The following is a 13418-nucleotide window of genomic DNA, read 5'->3' on the forward strand; positions in this document are numbered from 1 at the left end:
CTGTCCAAGTTTGCTTATGATACAAAACTGTGGGGAGAAGTGGACACACCAGAGGGCAGGGAACAACTGCAGGCAGACCTGGACAGGTTGGACAAATGGGCAGAAAACAATAGAATGCAATTTAACAAGGAGAAATGCAAAGTGCTGCACCTAGGGAGGAAAAATGTCCAGCACACCTGCCTAGGAAATGACCTGCTTGGCAGCATGGAAGTGGAAAGGGATCTCAGAGTCCTAGTGGACTCCAAGATGAACATGAGTCATCAGTGTGACAAAGTCATCAGCACAGCTAAGGGCACTTTATCGTGCACCAGCAGATGCATGACAAACAGAACGAAGGAGGTGATACTTCCCCTCTAGCGAGCTCTGGTCAGACCTCAGTTGGAGTACTGCATCCAGTTTTGGGCGCCACACTTTAAAAGCGATGTGCATATCCTAGAGAGGGTCCAGAGAAGGGCCACTCGAATGATTAAGGGCTTGCAGGCCAAGCCCTGTGAGGACAGACTAGAGCACCTGGACTTCTTCAGCCTCCACAAGAGAAGGTTGAGAGGTGACCTTGTGGCTGCTTATAAATTCATCATGGGGGCACAGAAGAGAATTGGTAAGGCTCTACTCACCAAGGTGCCCCTGGGGCTTACAAGAAATAATGACCATAAGCTAGCAGAGAGCAGATTTAGACTGGACATTAGGAGGAACTTCTTCACAGTTAGAGTGGCCAAAATCTGGAATGGGTTCCCAAGGGAGGTGGTGCTCTCCCCTACCCTGGGGGTCTTCAAGAGGAGATTAGACAGACATCTGGCTGGGGTCATCTGAACTCAACACTCTTTCCTGCCTATGCAGGGGTTCGGACTCAATGATCAATTGAGATCCCTTCCGACCCTAACATCTATGAATCTATGAATCAGTGAAGCCAAAATTTTGATCTTAAGCCTTCAAGTATATTGTTCAGTGCTGGGTATAGAAAGAAAAACTGAGCAAGTCTGACAGCAGTGTAACAATACATGACTCTCGTATGTGAAATAAACTTGAGCATTCATAGAGCATTTTAGGCCTTGTAAGGTCAGGAAGGCTAGATTTTAAGATGTTTAGATATTGCTCCAGATTTTATTGTGAGGCCTAACTTACTTAGACAACTGAGTCCAGCACTTGGGTTACCTGTGCAACCATAATTCAAGTCTTGGGTGCATAAAATGACATAGTGTTTTCTTCAAAGCTCCCTAACCTGTTACAAACTCTTCAGGTACCTGGATTCAGACCCAAATTACCCTGGGACACCCTGAACATGCAACTGTATCATTCTTATACAGATGATGGATTTTTCAGGGACCTTAACAGCAAAACTCTAGCAAATGCTTGCTGAGCATATGCAAACAGCAATTTTGCAGAAGCTTATGACTTGACTAATTTGGGGCCAATTTTCATAGAAAAACAGCTTTCTGACACAAGGCCAAGTCTTTGCTAAAATTCTTACTCCTGCAGCAGACAAAAGGTCACCAGAATCTGTATTTTTTCCTCATACTTCTCCTGGGAAATAGCTGAATGTTTTTTGCTGAAAGTTACCAAAATAGTAGTAGTAGTAGTGTAGTAGTAGTAGTAGTAGTAGTAGTCTCTTTTTCTTCTGTCACATTTCACCATTTTGCTACACATGCTTCTTGTGCTCATTTATTGTACTTTGCAAGATCTTTCATTGTACTTGTGCCTTTGAGCAGTGGGTATTGGAGCAGGTGTTGCATAGTCTGAGGCTCTGCCACAGTCACAGGTGGTTGAGCCAATGGTATAGCCTTGTTTCTTCATTAGTTCCTTGGAACGTCCAACTCTGGTACATAGGCGGTTGAGACATGGCCACCTTTGCTATGGTTCATCAGCCCCAGGTGGTAAGGACTCAGCCATGGGAATGTACATTTTTTCACTGTCAGGTATTTTCTTCAGCTTCTTGTTCCACATCTGTAGTGGTATCAACTTGAGTGTGGCATTGAGAGATTGGGTGCTGATGAGGATGCTCCTGCATGACTCCAGACATTTTTGTGTTGTGGGATGGTCATACACAGGTGTCTCAAATCTTCAGTTTGTCTCAATTGTTCTATAATAGCAATGAGGAAGACACTCAGCCTGAAGAATTTCAGCCCATTAAAATATTCAGCATCGTAAACAATTGAAAACAGGGTCTAATAATGGTAACTCCTGGAAAACCGTATAAGAAGCAGGGGAGCCAGCCCCAGGAGAGAGAGACTACTCACCCCTCACTGATATATATTCAGTTCTGTTATGGAAAGTGGAAGATGTTTTTTACCAATAACGTAATACAATAGCTTTCACAGAAAAGAAGTGGAGAGTAAGTTCTCCTTTTAAAGTTACAGTACAGGGCAAATTTAATTCAACTGAATATAGATACCCAATTTCAGGTAAGGCCAAGAAATCTCTGATCTTGCAAATAAAGGTCACAAGACAAAATTTGAGCTAGTACCACTGAAGCCAATGAAGAGTGTCAAGCCTTGAATGGATCCCAGTGTAGTTCAAGCCTTTAACAACCACTGTTTTAAATCTCTTCTGGGGAAAAGGTGCTAACTTGATTCAGTTCTGACTGACAGGGAGGAGTACTCTGTCTTCAACCATTGCTTCCTCCTGTCAGCACTGCTAACTTATGTGTCTGGTACTGCTGTGGCATAATATTGGAAGCATCTGTCGATCTACTGTAATCTGTTCAAAGGGTAAATCAGTCCAGATGATCCATTTGTTACCTGTGACTTAATGGCTTTATCCCACTTGTCTTTATTTCTTATCTACCGTACCATCTCACATTTACTCTCAGTGTAAATACACTCTTTTAAATGATGGAATAAAACAAGAACGCACTAAAATTGACAGGAAAGAGCACCCCATAGTCTAGGGGTGACTGGTGCCTCCCAAATCTGGGGGGTGGGCCCCGGGGCATGCCAAAAGCCCCATATCCACTCCTATACTTCTGTGCCATGGCTTAGTGCCCTGCCCCAACATGCTGCCACACAGAAAAAAAACTGCCCCGTCCTGAGAGGTGCCGAGTCGGGGGCCAGTCTCAGGGGGGTGGGGGGAGGGCACGTGCCCTTCATGCCCTCCCTACCAGCTGCCTGTGCCATAGCCTCCACTGTAATAGCTGCAGTATCTCAACATAAAATAGCTATTGTCACTGCACACAAAGATTTGAAATGCAAAGGTACAATTAACTCATATAAAGAAATGTTTTCTTCACAAGATCTAGACCTCTTTGCTTTTACATCTTACAAAGTCTAAGAGGTTAGCAGACTATAAAAATAAAAAGACTGTACATTGATGTGGCCAGTGGGAATATCTGTTCATACACTAAAGAGCCGCAACGCATCAGACTATAAACCTGACTGACAGAGTTTGGAATAAGCTTTGGAAGAAGCTTTCCCCGTGCACAGATTATTCCACAAGTATCCATTCTTGGCACCTATTTCTGATGCTGTCCAATGTCAGAGACAAAATGGATGTACTATAGGTTTGAGCTAGTATGGCATTTCCTATGTCCCTCTGTTTTTGCAGCTAATATTTAGCTGAGAGACCTCCAAAGAAAGCCTGTGGGAGTACTGGAAGTTGTGCTAGTTCTTCAGGAAGTGTCATTCTTTTTTCTGACTCCGTGCATAGCCAATTCCCTTATATGGGGTTTACAAGCCCTGGATGGTTGTAGGAGCTGTCTTTTAGGCCAAACATAAAACAGAAGCCCTGGATAGTAGTGTGAAAAAACATTTCTAAGTGAAGTAGTGTGAAAAACATTTCTGTCCAGGGTTGTCATGTTTCAGTATTAACCCAAACAAAAGGACTCAGTTCTACTCATTTTGTTAAAGCAATACCAGGCACATCTTTCACTTAGAATATGTCAGCTTTAAAGCAACAGCAGTCCTGGTTTGTGGTGAAACAGATTATTTCATCAAAGAGGCAAGGAATTTTGTGGATGATATCTTTTATTGAGCCCACCATGTAGTGGGGAGGGGCATAAACAAGCTTATGCAAAATGTATCTCCTTAATTGTAGGAGGGGTAAGGAGATTGGGAAGCATGTGTGGGTGTGAGAGAGAGAAGAATCCATTTAAGTGGAATTGCAAATAAAGCAGTGAAATTGCATGAAATGGCAAAATGGAAAATCAATCTTACATTAATTTATTTAATGGTTCATTGTCAATGAATGGGTTAATTCTGTATGTATGTTGCAAATATTTGATATGATGCCAAAGCAAATATTACCAATACCTGCAATCAAAGGGCTAAATAGTAGTATTAAACCACTGTCCTGAGGTGCACTGTTCCATCAAGAGTTCCAGGAAAGCTGTCAGGCATTCCAGGGGAAGTACAGCTGCTCCCTTTAATGGTGAACTGTCTGAGTTTCTCCATCCTGGTTAATGCACAGGCATGCCCATGGTGCCCCTTTCTCCTTGTCCCATGTGAAATTGTAAATTCTGCTTCCAGAAGCATTGCTTATGCTTATTGGAAGTCAATACTTCTCCATGATCACTGTATCTATGTGAGCTGGTTCTTGGTGTCCAGCCTTCCACTCTCTCCTTTCCATTAAACATCCATGCAAAGGACAGACAACCATAACGTAGTCCTACAACAGATGGTTTATGCCAGCAAAAAATATAACCTAAATATTCTTTTCAGGCTTTAGCCATTCTCAGAGATGCTAATTCTCTTTTCCCAGGAGCTGTATGTATGAATAAAATTGATTTATAGTACCACATAGACAAAATAATTCAATACACATCTCCATTGAAAAATTGCAGTAAAGGGATTTCACTTGACCAAGACTGCTACAAATCAGTTTATGTCATTTTGGCTAAGACTCCTGTACTTAGCTATCATGTCATAGGATTTGGGAACAATTATTTACATGTATTCTAATACTCAGATCACGTGCATGAAATAGATATTCTAATATGGTACAAAACAGGAGCAACCAAGAGGACTGTGAGAGTTTCTAAGGTGGGTCTAGAAATCTGTTCAAGTTTTGGTAACATTTATTTTAGCTTATTTTATAATTTATAGATCCCTGTTATCTGCTCAAAGCTGGGAGGAGAAGAAATGAGCAGTTTTGAGCTATGAGTTTTCATTATAAAATGGTCTGGACCAAGCCACTCTAGATTCTGTGCCACATTATGATTTGCAGCCTTTGAAACACAAGTCTGAAACACCCATTTTGCATTACACTTAAAAACAACTGATTGTTTTGATATCGTAATAACTCCTGAGCTTTATTTAGTTAGGTTGAAATAACATTTCTGTCTAACCTTTTGTATTAGATTCAGATTGCTTTAGCATTCAGATGACAGTAATGAACTTATACGTATTTCAATCTCCTAGTCTTTTCTTCAGGTAGAAAAGGAAGTTCTGTTATCTCTACTTTATATGTCCACACTAGAACAGAGGATATTTACCCAGCATCATTCAAGAACCCTGTGACAGAGCTGGCATTTGAGTCAGAGTTTCAGTATCCTGATTAAAGTACAAGACCCATATTCCTCACATTTCACAAGCCTAACTGCATCTACACAAACCTTGTTCATAAAAATAATAGGCTTGTATTTTTTTCCCAAAATGAGAGAATTATATGAAATGCTTTTTTGTAAATATTCAAGAAGGGATGTGGTGGAGCTGTGTGGGACATACCAATTACCCCACCACATCAGACTAGGTACAGGTGCCAAACTGTGGACAATCTGGCTGCTTGGGCAGTTCCCCCCGTGGTTGTGAAATTGCTATGGGGTCTCTCATGTGGCTCCATTGCTGATGATCTGTCTGAGCTGCTTTGTCATCCTGGACAAAGCATTCCTTTGACTCATTCTGACCTTGAGGAATGTGTCTGTATACTTTATATCCATTGACACCAGAACTCATACAGATGTTACTTGGAGACTGCTATTGGTTCATCACCTACATACTAATTTCCAGGCAGAATTTTGCACCCTGTAGAAGATCAAGGGTTAGAAAGACAGTAACAGTCTGTCTCAATGTGAGTAAAAAGTAAAGTTCGTAATAGGATAAATAAGAACAGACTCTCATCCAAAGAGTGGTAAGAGAGGGAAACCTAGAACACTATCCAATAGGTCTTTCACTGAGGTCAGGGCAAAACCGATCTCCACATGTTCCACCACACAACAGGAATCATAAACACAGACAGAATGCCAAACTTTAAAGAAAGAATCCTAATACCAGAAATGGCTTTGTCTCCCTCCAACATTAGTCCCCATTGCCACTTCTGCGACTGAGCCACAGAGCATTCAAAATGTATATTAAATTGCCCATTCTTCTGAGTATGTTTCTTCACAACCCCTTCTCTAGCTCTCCTTCCTCATACGCCTTCAGGTTTAAATATCCTGTCTTTGTCTCCAAGACCATATGTAACTCATTCCCAGCCTATGTCAACAGCCTACTCTTGCCACATTCCTGTTCTTATTTTCTCCATTCTGCAACATATTCCAGTGGTAGGTTTACATTTATCTTATTTTTTCTCAATAGTCTCCAGATATTTTCCATGCCACCCCTTACCCATGAAGTGACCTCCAATTACTGGAACAACTCACCACTGTCCTGATTCAAACGCCTTAAGTCTCAGTCTTTCTGCACTCCTCACAAGAATTAATTTAACAATTAGATTTGTTATGAAGAAAAGAATATCAAAAAACCTCAAATCATGCACATGGCTAAAACAAGCAACCACATTATCTTATCTGTAACCCTTGTTCTTCCTCTGCAACTTTTGCCTACTTGCCGTTACTCTTTTCTTGTCATATATAAGTTGACTAGAAGTTTTTCAAAATGGGGATCTTGTCATTTTATTTTAACTAAAGTGTGAACATGCTTATAGGAATGCTTGGGGACTACTGAAGCTGTAGACTACAAAAATTACTCCACTAATGCACGTTAGAATGAATATATTAGGGACATCCAGTGCACCAAATGTAAGGCAGGTAGGTTGTGGGGAGAGTAGAGGAGATGTTGACCTGGTGACAGAGTGTAGCTGGTAAAATATAGAGAGGTTATCCGGGGTTATCAGAAAGGAAATATGTAGGAGAAACCAAATAACAACTGCATACCAGAATGAATACACACCAAAAAAAAAAATCAAAGAAAAAATACCCAATTACCTGCAGGTGCACACATCTCACAAGACAACCTCTCTCTGGCATCCTCTCTCTCCAATCTCTCAGTTCTAATACTCAAAGAGAATTTACAAAAAACCTTCCATAGATGAGCCTTCACTTCATAAATCTACTGGATACAAAAAATCATGGACTAAATATAGGCATTGAATTTATGACACGTTATAACCTGCCTGCCATCAGATAATCCCAGGTAACCTCTCTATATTTTACCAGCTACACTGTGTCACCTGATCAACATCCCCCCACTTCCCTCTCCCCACCTACCTGTCTCACACGTATTGTCTCCCATGGCCTCTGATCTTCACTGCCATGCATTTGCATTTTCACAGATGTGCCTTTTGCATATTGGCTTCTATTTCATCCAGGAGAACACAAAACAACTGCAGGCTCTCCTATGTGTGACGAAGGGTGTTTGTGCCCAAAAGCTTGCAAAGAATATTTTTCCAACTATTTAGTTGGTCTAATAAAAGATATCACATTTACCCAAAGAATCTTGTCTACCTACGTTAGGGACATAGAATTTATCTTGACCATGTATAGGAGGATTATTTTCAACTATGGCAATAGTATAACTGTGGAGGGGCAAATGACCACAGCAGCCTTAGATGGTGCCTTTGTGGTTAGGCTAAAATAGCCACCCCCACCAGCAACATAACAGCCAGCACTGCCCTACGCATCACTACTGCCCAGAAGTAGAGCTGTCCTCTTACTCCTCCGTGCTAGGAGAGATTCTATACCATGGTGTTACTGGCTTTTCACCACACGATTGTGTGAATCTCAGTAATCTTCAGCACTCCATAGCTGTGCATAACAGCTATTCAGTTTAAATGAATGTTAAGTGTTCCAAATCCTTCCTTGGTATCAGAATAGCAGCTACCATGGGCTCCACTTGACCTTTGTAGAGCCCAATTTTCAGCAATGCAAATCAGGCACAACTCTATTTGATATCTATGATAATGCTCAGCAGCTCTGAACATCAAAGCTGCTCCTTTCATCTCCCACAAACTACCACAGACTTAAGAATATATGAAGCATCAGACCAATGGTCCATCTAGCCCACGGGTCGGCAAAATATGGCATGCAGGCCACATTCGCCTGCCAAGTGATTTTATCCAGCCTGTGGCAGGTCCCTTGGCCCCACCCAGCCCAGGCACAAGGGCCATCCTGGGTCATGACACATGCAGTCAGTTCCAGTGCCCCTTGACCAGCAACAGGGCCCAGGGCAGCACGATGGATGGGCTCACTTCCCAGCAGTCCCCGCAGCAGTGGCTCCTTTCAGCTGCTGCTGCCAGTCTCTGCTGCTATCCATGTCCCCAGTCCCTTCCGTCCAGTACCTACCATCGGGGATGATGGATGGAGCAGGTTGGTGGGGTCTCCATGGAGACTAACCTAAGACCCGTGCAAAGTGACAGCCCTGTGATCCTGATCCCAGCCCCAGCCATGGCCCCACCCACTTGTCCCACTCCTAGGTGCTGACCCGACCCATGACAACTCACCAAAATTCCTTAAGTGGCCCAAATAATTGGCCACCCCAATCTAGCCCAATATCCTGTCTCTGACAGTGGCAGAAATGGCTGCTATATAGGGAGAGCATCAAACCGGGTATCTCTAGAGTAATCTATCCCCTGTTCAACACCCATCCTGGCATCCACCATTTATTGGGTTAGAGGTGCCAAAGGAAACATCTCCAGCCATCATCTATAAATTTATGCAGTCCCTATTTGAACCCAGCTATGCTGTCTGCCTCCACCACCTCCTGTGGCAGTGAATTACACAAATTAACTACACGTTGCATAAAAACATACTTTCTCTTGTTAAGTTTTAAACCTGTCACCTACTGATTTCAGTATGTGAAGGGCTTTCCTGTTTCAATCATCATCTCTTGCGTATTTGTGCTGAGAGGGATGAATCACCCACTTTCCATATAAAATGATGTAATAGATCTGGTATTTTTCAAAAAGCTCATGGTTCTTTTTTTTGGACTCAGATCCTGCGAAGGGATATTTCTGAAATGCTACCACCATGACCAGGAGGACTGGTCCATTTGTGGACTTTACAATGTAATTTATGGTTAACACAGTTTAATGGGCCTGAAGGCCCACAACATGGTTTAGTGGATCCTTTTAGCTATACCTGCCCAAATCCACCTACATACAATTTACAGCCCCCATAATCCATAGATTTCCCCTGATAAAATGCATAGATTCATAGATTGTTAGGGGCTGGAAGGGACCTTGTAGATCATTGGGTCCAGTCCCCCTGCACTAGGCAGGAAAAGACAACTGGGTCAAGTGACCCCAGTGAGGTAACTGTCCAGTCTCCTTTTGAAGATTTCCAGGGTAGGTGACTGCATCACCACTGGAGGAAGTTTATTACATGGTCTGGAAACCCTGACCGTGCAGGAGTTTTTCCTGGAGTTGAGCGTGAAGTGTCTTTCCAGCAGTTTGTATCCATTGCTCCTGGTCTTCCCCAGGGGTGCCCTGGTGAGCAGCTGTTCACCAAGTTCTTGTACTCCCCTGATGTAGTGGTAAGCTGCTACCAAGTCTCCTCTCAACCTTCTCATCTGTAGGCTGAAGAGGCCCAAGTCCCTCAGCCTCTCCTCATATGGCTTGTCTTGCAAGTCCCTGATCATACAGATGGCTCTTTTTTAGACCCTCTCAGTTCCAATGAATCTGCAAATTCTGCTAAATACCTTGTCACAAGGCCACAAAAAAGAAAGAACTTCTAGATAAGTTGATTCATTTTAATTGATCAATTTTAATTTATTTATTGCTATTTGACATCTTTCTTTTTGTTCTATTATAAGCACTTGGATGAGAGGTTATAAACAGAGATAAACCTGGCTTGGGCATGGGGTTTCAATAGGTAACTCCCTGAGACACCTTCCATCTGTATTTTTTCAATATTTCTCTATTTAAAAAAAATATACCCTTTGGAAAAGAGGTTTAGCTGTAAGGATCCACAGCTTTTCAGGATGCAAGAATGGGCCATCAACATTTATATAAATATCTATCCCTAAAGTTCCTATGGCATATATCTACCCCCGTCTCTAGGACACTTACAAGAGTGCCACCATGAAGCAAGCCCCACCCACTGACCCCCTCTCAGCACATGCAAGACTCTGGAAATTAGGCGGTGCAGCCTTCTTAGAGTGACCCAGAGCATGAGCTGATAAACAGGCCTACGACCAAGAGCCTGAGAGTGGCACTGAGTACGCTTTGAGGCCACCTTACTTAATCTCCAGAAGTTGATGCATACGAAGGGGGAGCCAGGGGGTGGGACACAATTTATGCTGGTGTTGCAGACCTAGAATGAAGCACGGAGGCAGTATGGATATTTCCTTAAGAAAATAATTGGAGACAGTACTAATTTGTGATCATGAAATGACACACCACATGGTGACATCCCTGGCCTAAGAGATGGCTCCTTCCTGTGCAGTGGCATCATCAGCCCTCTCAGCCCTTGGTACAGAGAGGCCTACAAAGTCATGATAATACACCTTATGTGGAAATATTTCTTCACTTTGTTTGCTGTTTCAAAAGGGAAGGTGTTTCCTTGTAACTGTTATTATATTGTCCATAGCTCAGTTGATGATCATAGTGCAGCTGGGAAGATTAAATTAAGACAGACAGCTTTTTGGCATTTAGCGACATATTTCACAGGTATCTGAATCCTCCTATGTTCCTGTTCTTTCCTGCTTCTACTTACCTCTTGTTGCTGCCCTCAAGTCACAGCACATGGAGATGGAATTAAACCACCTGACTTCAGAGGAAGAATTTTTGCTAAAGGCATGCATACTTTATTGGATAATGCAAATTACTGCTGGACACAGACATACTAATGAGGAGTTGCTGATGGGTCTCCCAGTTCTACAATTAGTATTTCTCTTTCAACAAAGCTCTGTTCACAGTCAAAGGAAAATGTCTAATTACCCTGCTAAGAATTAAGCAGCCACCCACATCCAAACATTTACACTAATGAGCACTTTCTCACTATTTCCTGATTAAAATATTTTTCCCCAATTAAATGCTCAAAATGTTCCAAAGTTCTACTGAAATATAGCAAAGATTCAGAAAGGATAGGATGTGACGAGGAAACCCTTTAAAAATAAACAGGATTAGAAAGTGAGATTTGTAGTTTCTTATTTTTGCTAGCTGATAAAAGCCTTTTTGAATTGTATTAAATTGCACTAAAATGCAAGTGTTAGTCTCCTTTTGAAAAAAAGGTGCAAAACTGTGACCTAAGACCCAGTCTCAGTGCTGAGTTTGGGGAACAGAAAGAAGCTAGAGATGGGACAAAGGTGCTTTCTAGCTATCACCTCCCATATTCTTAGTTAACCATGTTAGTTTGAAGTCAGGAAGAAGGTAGGACAGGGCAGGGTGGCCCCTTCATTCAGAAACCCATAAGCTTTCATAGGTGACAGCCTACTTCATCTGACAAAGCAGGCTGTTGCCTACAAAATTGTACGCATTTGTGGACAAGTTAGTTTCTTAAGGAGGCATCCTGCCCTGCTTTCTTCCCACATTCAGCCTACTCCAAATGTACATTCCAGCCACTTCAGGGGTTTTCTAACTGATCTACTTTCTAGCACTGCAGGGCATACCCTGCCCACTTCCTAAACTAGGAATAGATTGCACTGCATCCAAGGAAACCTTCTGAATAGAGGTTGGGTAGCAGGGTCCCTATTATGGGACAAAATGATTCTCTTAACTAAGGATCAAGTAGATCAAATCCACAAGTGATCGCCAGATAAATTCTCATTTCTCTCCTTGTACTACAGGAGGCTGAGAAGGGCCAAAATCTGGAAGGATTTCCTGTGAGGATCACATATTATTTTCCAGCGCTACTACATGCTTAGACTTGTTAACTTGCTAACAAATGTAGGCTCTTAAACCATTTCATTCTACCTCATATTCATTTTATTTGGGTTCAAAGTCTTATTTTTTATATATTAGTTTTTGTTCACTTGCACTATGTTGGAGTGAGAGATTTCCGGATGTGGCTTTTGTGTTTTCCAGGAGAGGTACAAATGAGACTCACTGAGTGTGCTTGTATAGTTTATGATAGCTCAGGGAATCATATCCGAGTAGCTGGCAAGCAAAGTCGGCACAATGAAATCATCAGGAGAAAAGGGACACATTTAAAATATAGCAATTACAGAAGGTAAAATGCTCATAAATGTAATCAAGATTTACTAGCTGCCAGGCTCCAGGATCACATGTAAGTAATGTTATAAATGCTTTGTATTTTGCACAGTAGCTGCAGGAATAAAGCTCCAGCAACTAGTTTACCATAAAGTAACTTCCCAGGCATTGTACACCAAAGCCTGCTTTAAACTGACCTCATAAGCAATATTCAGTGGAATGTATTTCTGAGAAGAGGTATATATAAAAGGTAAAACAGTGATTAAGAGTTTATATAAAACAGTGAAAATCAGGTAAATCACTACCAGCTGGCTTCACAGACATGTATAAGTAGTAAGTGCCATTTTAAAGAAAAACAGCATGCAAAAGTGATAGAATAGATTGCACTGATGGTATTAGCATTTCTGAGAGGATACGGATTTAGCTCACACCTTCTATTGTGTTACAGAATTTGGCATGCTACACTGTTCATTTTCTGTAGCATCACAAACGCAATTGCTTAACTGCAAATAACTACAAGAAGCTGTTTACAAATTATGGAATATCTTGCTTCCATTTGTGCTCCACAAACACAGTAGTATATGCCAGCAGGTATTTAATAACACAATCACTTTATTTAGTCCTCTCATTTAGGCGGAAAATAAAATATTGAACTTGGGTTTAATTGAGTGCTGGCTTCCTAATGCCCAATACAGATTTTTCAATCTGGGATGTCAAACAAAGAGGAAACCAGTCCAGGACTGAAATCATGGCCCCATTAAAGCAGACAGAACAACTCCCATCGACTTATTGGAGCCAGCATTTTGCTTTGAGGTGGCACATTTACGCATTAACACCTGTGTGTTTCGATTGCCCTGTCCTCTAAGATTCTTTTCCTCTTCTCAGCACCATCTTTTTTTTTCTTCTTTCAAACATTAATGTTTAAAGGAAGTCCATCTAACATCGGGTATATTTTTCTTTTAACCCCACTTTGTTCATTGTCCAAAACAATAACTACTTTCAAAAGTGACAATTGGCTCTGGATGCTTCCTTCTGCATAAAAAAAATGTTCATTTTGAATAGGGGTCCAATCCTGCAACTGCTTCCACATGCTTAACCTTAACCCTCAACCTGGAACAGCTGCA

This window comes from Gavialis gangeticus, unplaced genomic scaffold, assembly GCF_001723915.1.
Source record: "Gavialis gangeticus isolate Ggan-Ray unplaced genomic scaffold, GavGan_comp1, whole genome shotgun sequence".
Classification (NCBI taxonomy): domain Eukaryota; kingdom Metazoa; phylum Chordata; order Crocodylia; family Gavialidae; genus Gavialis; species Gavialis gangeticus.